Source organism: Trichechus manatus, unplaced genomic scaffold (assembly GCF_000243295.1).
Source record: "Trichechus manatus latirostris isolate Lorelei unplaced genomic scaffold, TriManLat1.0 scaffold00004, whole genome shotgun sequence".
NCBI lineage: Eukaryota > Metazoa > Chordata > Mammalia > Sirenia > Trichechidae > Trichechus > Trichechus manatus.
Genome location: NW_004443940.1, coordinates 5758085 through 5766192, shown reverse-complemented (window position 1 = coordinate 5766192; position 8108 = coordinate 5758085). Strand labels below are relative to the sequence as shown.

The 8108-nt window shown below is 36.6% G+C and overlaps 1 pseudogene; it reads right to left on the bottom strand.

Annotated features, from left to right (window-relative positions):
• Positions 1–269: 269 nt before the first annotated feature.
• On the bottom strand, positions 270–680 carry LOC101350007 (dynein light chain 1, cytoplasmic-like; annotated as a pseudogene).
• Between the last annotated feature and the right edge of the window lie 7428 nt (positions 681–8108).

The window sequence follows — 8108 nt, the reverse complement described above, 5'->3', positions numbered from 1 at the left end:
AAGTTATATAAGAGAGTAACTTTCACTTTATTTTGAAAAGCGTAGAGTCATAGTTTGTACATTTCTTTCTATCTTTCTTTCTTTTTTCCACATCTCCAACAGATTTATTGTTCTATTGAAAAGAATGGATTGTGAGAAAAGAAAAAACATGAGGCAGGGGAAAATATGGAATAGAAAATAAATACAAATGTAAGCTATTCTGCTAATTGTTTTGTAACCACAGCAAACTAGTACAGAGAAAGTCCTGTACAAAACAACACAATAAAGTTTCAAAGATGGAGGTGTTCCCTTAGCAAGGCTGAAGGTTTCAGTCTCTGGTATTTGGAATTTAGGCTGCAGTCCTTGTTTTTGGATGCATCACTGGGTGTGGGGGCATAGTCCATGCTGTCACCAGATTTGAACAGGAGAATGGCCACTCAGCCCAGGTAGAAGTAGATGAAGTGTTTAGTTTTGTGTGTCACATAACTACGGAAGTTTCTCTCCACAATGCAGTGCCAGGTGGGGTTGTCAAACCCCTTCTTGATATGGGCTGAAATATCCTTCTCTATGTTATATTCCTACAACGCCTGAGTAGCACACTCCACCAAGTCCTGTTGCATCTCCTCCAACATGTCTGCATTTGTGAGCACGGCCTTTTGGTTGCATATGGTTACTGCGGAGCAAGGCTGTACATTTCTCATACATTTTTTCCCTCTATTTTAGCATGGACAATAATTTTTTATATAATTGATTGTGGTTTTTCTTTATGGCTTAACATATAATTTCTTCTAGTTATTATGATTTCATAGTTATTGAAAGAAAATAAAACAATGTTCTCTATTTTTAGAACACAGACTTAATTGGCTTATTAATATGGTTATTAAGATTCTATGTACCTATATTTTTTTTCACACATTGTCCTATAAAAACTTTTTAAATGTCTGTTAAATTCTTCCATTACTATGCTCTTCTTGCAATTTATGTCTGAAGTTTTCTATGTATTTCCATGCTAGATTATTACAAAATATTTGTAACTGATATATCTTTCTTGTAAATCACATCCTCATGAGCATACTTACTAAGATCAAAGATTATAGCCATCAACATAAAGAAAACAAAAATCCTCACAACTGGACCAGTAAGCAAAATCATGATAAAAGGAGAAAATATTGAAGTTGTCAGGGATTTTATTTTACTTGGATCCACAATAAATATCCATGGAAGCAGCAATCGAGAAATCAAACGACCTATTGCGTTGGGCAAATCTGCTGCAAAAGACCTCTTCAAAGTGTTGAAGAGCAAAAATGGCACCAAGGGCTAAGGTGTCCCTGACTCAAGCCATGGTGTTTTCAATCACCTCATAGGTACCTCATACCCCATGCATCTGTCATTTTGTCCTACTGTGGGGGTTTGCATGTTGCTGTGATGCTGGAAACTATGCCACTAGCATTGAATTTACAGACTAAGACAGACTAGGAAGAAGGACCAAAGAGTCTACTTCTGAAAAGAAGTAGTCAGTGAAAACCTTACGAATAGCAGCGGAATATTGTCTGATACAGTGCTGGAAGATGAGCCCCCCAGGTTGGAAGGCACTCAAAATATGACTAGGGAAGAGCTACCTCCTCAAAGTAGAGTCAACCTTAATGATGTGGATGGAGTCAAGCTTTCCGGACCTTCATTTGCTGATATGGCACTCAAAATGAGAACAGCTGCAAACATCCATTAATAATCAGAACATGGAATGTACAAAATATGAATCTAGGAAAACTGGAAATCATTAATGAAATGGAACATATAAACATTGATATGCTAGGCATTAGTAAGCTGAAATGGACTGGAATTGGCCATTTTGAATCAATCATATGATCTACTATGCCAGGAATGACAACCTGAAGAGGAATGGCATTGCATTCATCATCAAAAAGAACATTGAGAGATTTATCCTGAAGTACAACACTGTCAGTGATAAGGTAATATCCATAGACCTAAAAGAAAGACCAGCTAATGCAATTATTATTCAAATTTACACACAAATCACTAAGGTCAAAGATGAAGAAATGGAAGATTTTTACCAACTGCAGTCTGAAATTGATCAGACTTGTCATCAGGAAACATTGATAATTACTGGTGATTAGAATGTGAAAGTTGGAAACAAAGAAGAAGGATCAGTAGTTGGAAAATATGGCCTTGGTGATAAAAAGATGCATGCAGGATAGAATTTTGCAAGACCAATGACTTCTTCATTGCAAATACGTTTTTTCACCAACATAAATGGTGACCATTCACTTAGACCTTGCCAGATGGAATACACAGGAATCAAATCAACTACATCTGTGGAAAGAGACAATGGAAAAGCTCCATATCATCAGTCAGAATAAAGATGGGGCCAACTGTGCAACAGGCCATCAGTTGCTCATATGCAAGTTCAGGTTGAAACTGAAGAAAATTAAAACAAGTCCATGAGCACCAAAGTATGACCAGAATTTAGAGACCATCTCAAGAATAGATTTGACGTGTTGAAATCTAATAACTGAAGACAGAGGAGTTGTGGAATGACATCAAGGACATCATACATGAAGAAAGCAAGGGATCATTAAAAAGACAGGACAGAAAGAAAAGACCAAAATGGAAGAAAAGACTCTGAAACTTGCTCTTGAACTTAGAGTAGCTAAAGCAAAATGAAGAAATGATGAAGTAAAAGAGCTGAACAGAAGATTTCAAAAGTTGGCTCTAGAAGACAAAGTAAAGTATTATAATGACATGTGCAAAGACCTGGAGATAGAAAACCAAAAGGGAAGAACATGATTGGCATTTCTCAAGCTGAAAGCACTGAAGAAAAAATTCAAACCTCGAGCTGCAATATTGAAGGCTTCTACTGGGAAAATGTTAACAGATGCAAGAAGCATCAAAAGAAGATGGAAGGAATACACAGAGTCACTATGTCGAAAAGAATTGCTCGACGTTCAACCATTTCAGAAGGTAGCAAATGATCAGGAACCGATGGTACTGAAGGAAGAAGTCCAAGCGGCACTGAAGGCGTTGGTGAAAAACAAGGCTCCTGGGATTGATGGAATACCAATTGAGATGTTTCAACAAACGAATACAGGGCTGGGAGTACTCACTTGTCTACGTCAAGAAATTTAGAAGACAGCTACCTGGCCAACCAACTGGAAAAGATCCATATTTACGCTTTTTCCAAAGAAAGGTGATCCAGTCTAATGTGGAAATTATCAAACATATTAATATCACACACAAGGAAAATTTTGCTGAAGATAATTCAAAAGCAGCTGCAGTAGTTTATTGACAGGGAACTGCCAGAAATTCAAGCCAGGTTCAGAAGAGGACTTGGAACAAGCAATATCATAGCTGATGTCGGATGGATCCTAGCTGAAAGCAGAGAATACCAGAAAGATGTTTACCTGTGTTTTACTGACTATGCAAAAGCATTCAACTGTTTGGATCATAACAAATTATGGATAACATTGCGAAGAATGGGAATTCCAGAACACTTAATTGAGCTCATGAGGAACCTGTACATAGATCAAAAGGCAGTTGTTTGAACAGAATAAGGGGACAATGCATGGTTTAAAGTCAAGAAAGGTGTGCTTCAGGGTTGTATCCTTCTACTATACCTATTCAATTTGTATGCTGAGCAAATAATCCGAGAAACTGGACTATATGAAGAAGAACAGGGCATCAGGATTGGAAGAAGACTCGTTAACAACCTGCGTTATGCAAATGACATAGCCTTACTTGCTGAAAGTGAAGAAGACTTGAAGCACTTAGTGATGAAGATCAAAGATCACAGCCTTTAGTATGGATTACACTTCAACATAAAGAAAACAGAAATCCTTACAACTGGAATAATAAACAATATCATGACAAAGGGAGAAAAGTTTGAATTTGTCAAGGATTTCATTTTACTTGGATCCACAATCAACACCCATGGAAGCAGCAATCAAGAAATCAAATGACGCATTGTATTGGGCAAATCTTCTCCCAAAGACCTCTTTCAAGTGTTAAAAAGCAAAGATGTCACCTTGAAGACTAAGGGGGGCCTGACCCAAGCCATGGTGTTTTCAATCGCCTCATATACATGTGAAAACTGGACAATGAATAAGGAAGATCGAAGAAGAATCCATGCCTTTGAGTTATGGTGTTGAAGAAGAATGTTGAATATACCATGGACTGCCAAAAGAATAAACAAATCTGTCTTGGGAAGGTACAACCAGAATGCTCCTTAGAAACAAGAATGGCAAACTAAGTCTCACATACTTTGGTACATGTTATCAGGAGGGATCAGTCCCTGGAGAAAGTCATTATGCTTGGCAAAACAGAGGGTCAGTGAAAAAGAAGACCCTTAATGAGATGGATTGACACAGTGGCTGCAACAATGGGCTCAAGCATAACAAGGATTGTGAAGATGGCTCAGGACCGGGCAGTGTTTCCTTCTGTTGTACACAGAGTCGCTATGAGTCAGAACCAACTCAAGGACACTTAACAACAACAACATATGCATGAGCAAGTTGGACAATGAATGAAGAAGACCGAAAAGAATTGATTCCTTTGAATTATGGTGTTGGCAAAGATTACTGAATATACCAGTCACTGCCAAAAGAACCAACAAATCTGTGTTGGAAGAAGTAAGGGCAGAATGCCCCTTGGAAGCAAGAATGGCAGAACTGTGTCTCTCGCACTATGAGTAAGTTATTAGAAGGGACCAGTCCCTGGAGAAAGATAAAATACTTGATAAGGTAGAGGGTCAGCAGAAAAGAGAAAGACCCTCGAAGAGATGGATTGACACAGTGACTGCAACCATGGGCTGAAACCTAGCAATGATTTTGAGGATGGCACAGGACCGGGCGGTGTTTTGTTCTGTTGTACATAGGGTGGCTATGAGTCAGAATGAACTCGACAGCACCTAACAACAACAAATCACATAGATATCACGCTACAATTACTTATCTTTGCTTTTGTCCTTTTTTTGATGTGATTTTTTTTTATCTTTCTCATTGGATCAGAGACAGTATTTTCTGTTGCATTAATTTGATTTTATCCTAACTGATGTTTCTAAGGTGTCATTCTTTATAGGGTTGATTTTCCTTTTCCGTTTCTTGAACTCTACGAATTTGCTTTTCATGTTTCCTATAATGTATATTTTTTACTGTGTTTTATCCTTTTTATGAATTGTTTATAGATTTTGTTTATTTTAAAAGATCATGTTCTGTAATGTCTCTGAACGAATGAAGTACAAATTATTTGAACTCTTCTATTTACTCTTCTGTTTCTCAAAGTAAAACTTACATGCATGTTTTTAATTTGCCTTTTATGTTCCTTCCCCTTGTAAGTATTCTTTTCTTTTAAAAAAAAAGATTTCTAAAATTTTCATTGTAAGTGTAAATATATGTAGTATAAAAACTCAAACAGTAATAAAACATAAAGACAATAAGCCCCCTGAACAACCAGCACTCCAAATTCCTCCAACTAGCGGCAACCTCTCTCAATACTCACAGCTATTCCTGCTGGTATTTACTTCCAGATGTGTCTATAATATTTTTTGACTATTTCTTGTTTATTTTTATATTTTAGAGATAATTTATTATATAATATGTTGACATCCTATTATCTCCCTGATGCCAACCTACTCCCTTTTTCTTCCCTTCCATAACTATTACCAAACACTGTTCCCCTCCCTCAGTATATTTATTTATAGCACAATTTTGGTTAAATCAGTATTTGATGTTAACATTATTATGACTACATAAAAATTTTAATAACTGAGTTACAAATTTTACTTTTACTACAGTATGCCTTTCTTGTATAGTAACCCCTCACCCCCACCAAAGGAGTAAATAATTGCCTCATCTTTTTTTTTTTTTTTTTGCTTTCGTGCTAATGCATTTATTATTAATTCAGCCTGTAACCTTCCAAAATAACTAAAAAGTAAAACAAAACAAAACCAAAAACCTTTCAATACGGCCAAACATATCATGTGGTCTTTCAGATTCATTCCCCTACTCCTACCCCCAGAGTCATCCTTCCTAGAACCTACCTTACTCCTATTTCAAAATAATTCCCAGCTGTTTTTCTGGGTCTTCCTTTCATTAGCATCCTGAGAATTTCCTTTCTTTCTTTTCTGTGTGAATCTTCTCTTTTGTGGATGTCATGCCTTTACTATGCCTTGTAATTTATTCTCATATCCGTAGGATCTAGAAAAGGTAAATGGGATGTAAATATTTTGAGATCTTACATATCTGAAAGTGACTTGATTCTACCTTTACATGTAATTGTCATTTTACTTTGTATAGAAATCTAGATAGGAAATTATTTTCCTGCAGAATTCTGAAGGTGTTGCTCCATGGACTTCTTACTAACATCATTCTGTAATATGATTGTGTTCTTCTCTTTAGAAACTTTCAGTTACCTCTCTTTATTCCTGGTGTTTAAATATTTCACATCTATATTTTTGGAGATAGTCTTTTTTCACTCAACATGCAGGTGACTTGTGGGCCCTTCAATCCGAAACCTCACCCTCTTCAAAAAATTCTGGCAGTATTTTTCTTCTTTTTTTGATAGCTTCTTCCCTCAGCCTTCTCTGTTCTCTCTTTTTGGAACAACAATTACTCAAATGCTGATCGTCTAGCACTGTCCTCTAATTTTATTATGTTTTCTTTCTTCTATTTTTTATTCCCTTGTCTTTTTATACTTTGAATTGGAAAAATATTAAATCCCACTTTTCACTTCTCTGCTACTTCTTTTCTGACACCAGATCCCCATCTAGCACTTCTTTCTCTGACTCTAACCAACAGTGCTAGGTCAGACTTCACAAGTTAAAGGGCACAGTCCTCCAGACTGCCAAGACTGCCCAAGACCTAAGATGCCAGCTACAAGATTTGGGAATCTCTCACTTCTTACCTGCTAGCAACAAATCCAGGATTTTCCCACTATCCCTTCAGGATACCAGCTGCAAACTCAGTTCCCCCAGCACCTCAATCTCCCTCACTTCTGACCTGCTGGCCACAAATTCGGGGTTCCCTCTTCCCCTTCAGGATACAAGCCATAAGCTCAGTGGGGCCCTGCTAGCTCCCACTATTCCCTTGGTTTTGATAATTTGCTAGAATAACTCATAGAACTCATGGAAAGCTCTGTACTTACAAGTACAGTTTTATTACAGCAAAAAGGATAAAACTGAAGGGATGCATAGGGGGAGGTCTGGGACCATTCCCAACATGAAGCTTCCATGTCCCCAGAAAAGGAAGCACTACCCTCCCATGTGCACCAATGCCTTTTACCAACCAGGAAGCCCATGGAGGTTCTGTGTCCAGAGCCTTTACTGGGGGGATCCTCATTACATAATTCAAACTCCAGCCCACCTCCCCTGATGCCAGTTGATATCATGCTGTGGGTCTTTCTGGCCTGACCAGCCTTCACCTGAGGGTCATCTCATTAGCATAACCTGTTAGGTTAGGTACGGCCTACAATCCTTATCAAAGACATTTATGATTACTGAGGAAATCCCAAGGTTTTAGAGGTAATCTTTCAGAAACCAAGGACAAAGATCAAACTCTTCAGGTAAACTTAATGTAAACCTCACACACTTCTTCCTGGGAGAGTTATTGGTTTTTGGATTTTTTTCGGTCATATCTTTTCCTCATATTTAACTGGAAATGATGAGTCCTTGTTTTCTTTTAATTTTTGTTGTTTTTGTTTTGTTTTTATTTAATTTTTCATTTGTATATTGTGAAAAAAAATTAATTCATGTAACTTGTTATAATAACTGGGAATAATGTTTATAATAGTTAATGATTAGTACAAGACAGGCACCAGGTATCATTTTATTTTTCTTTCTCTTTCCTTTTTTTTTCCTTCTTTTGAAAACATAGTCTTGCCCATTATTTTTAATCTAATTGTGATGGTGATAAACATCTAAATTAAACTTAATTGAGCTTATATTTCTGCAATTATTAGTGACAATATAAAATACTGTCTATTGACTTGTTTATATTTAAAATAAAAAACTGAGCTCAATTAAAATATACCAAAAATTTTTTAAACTTATGAGTTTTGTTGGTATAATATTATATAATATGTGATGATTTTGTTGTCTCATTTTTTAAATGATTAATTAT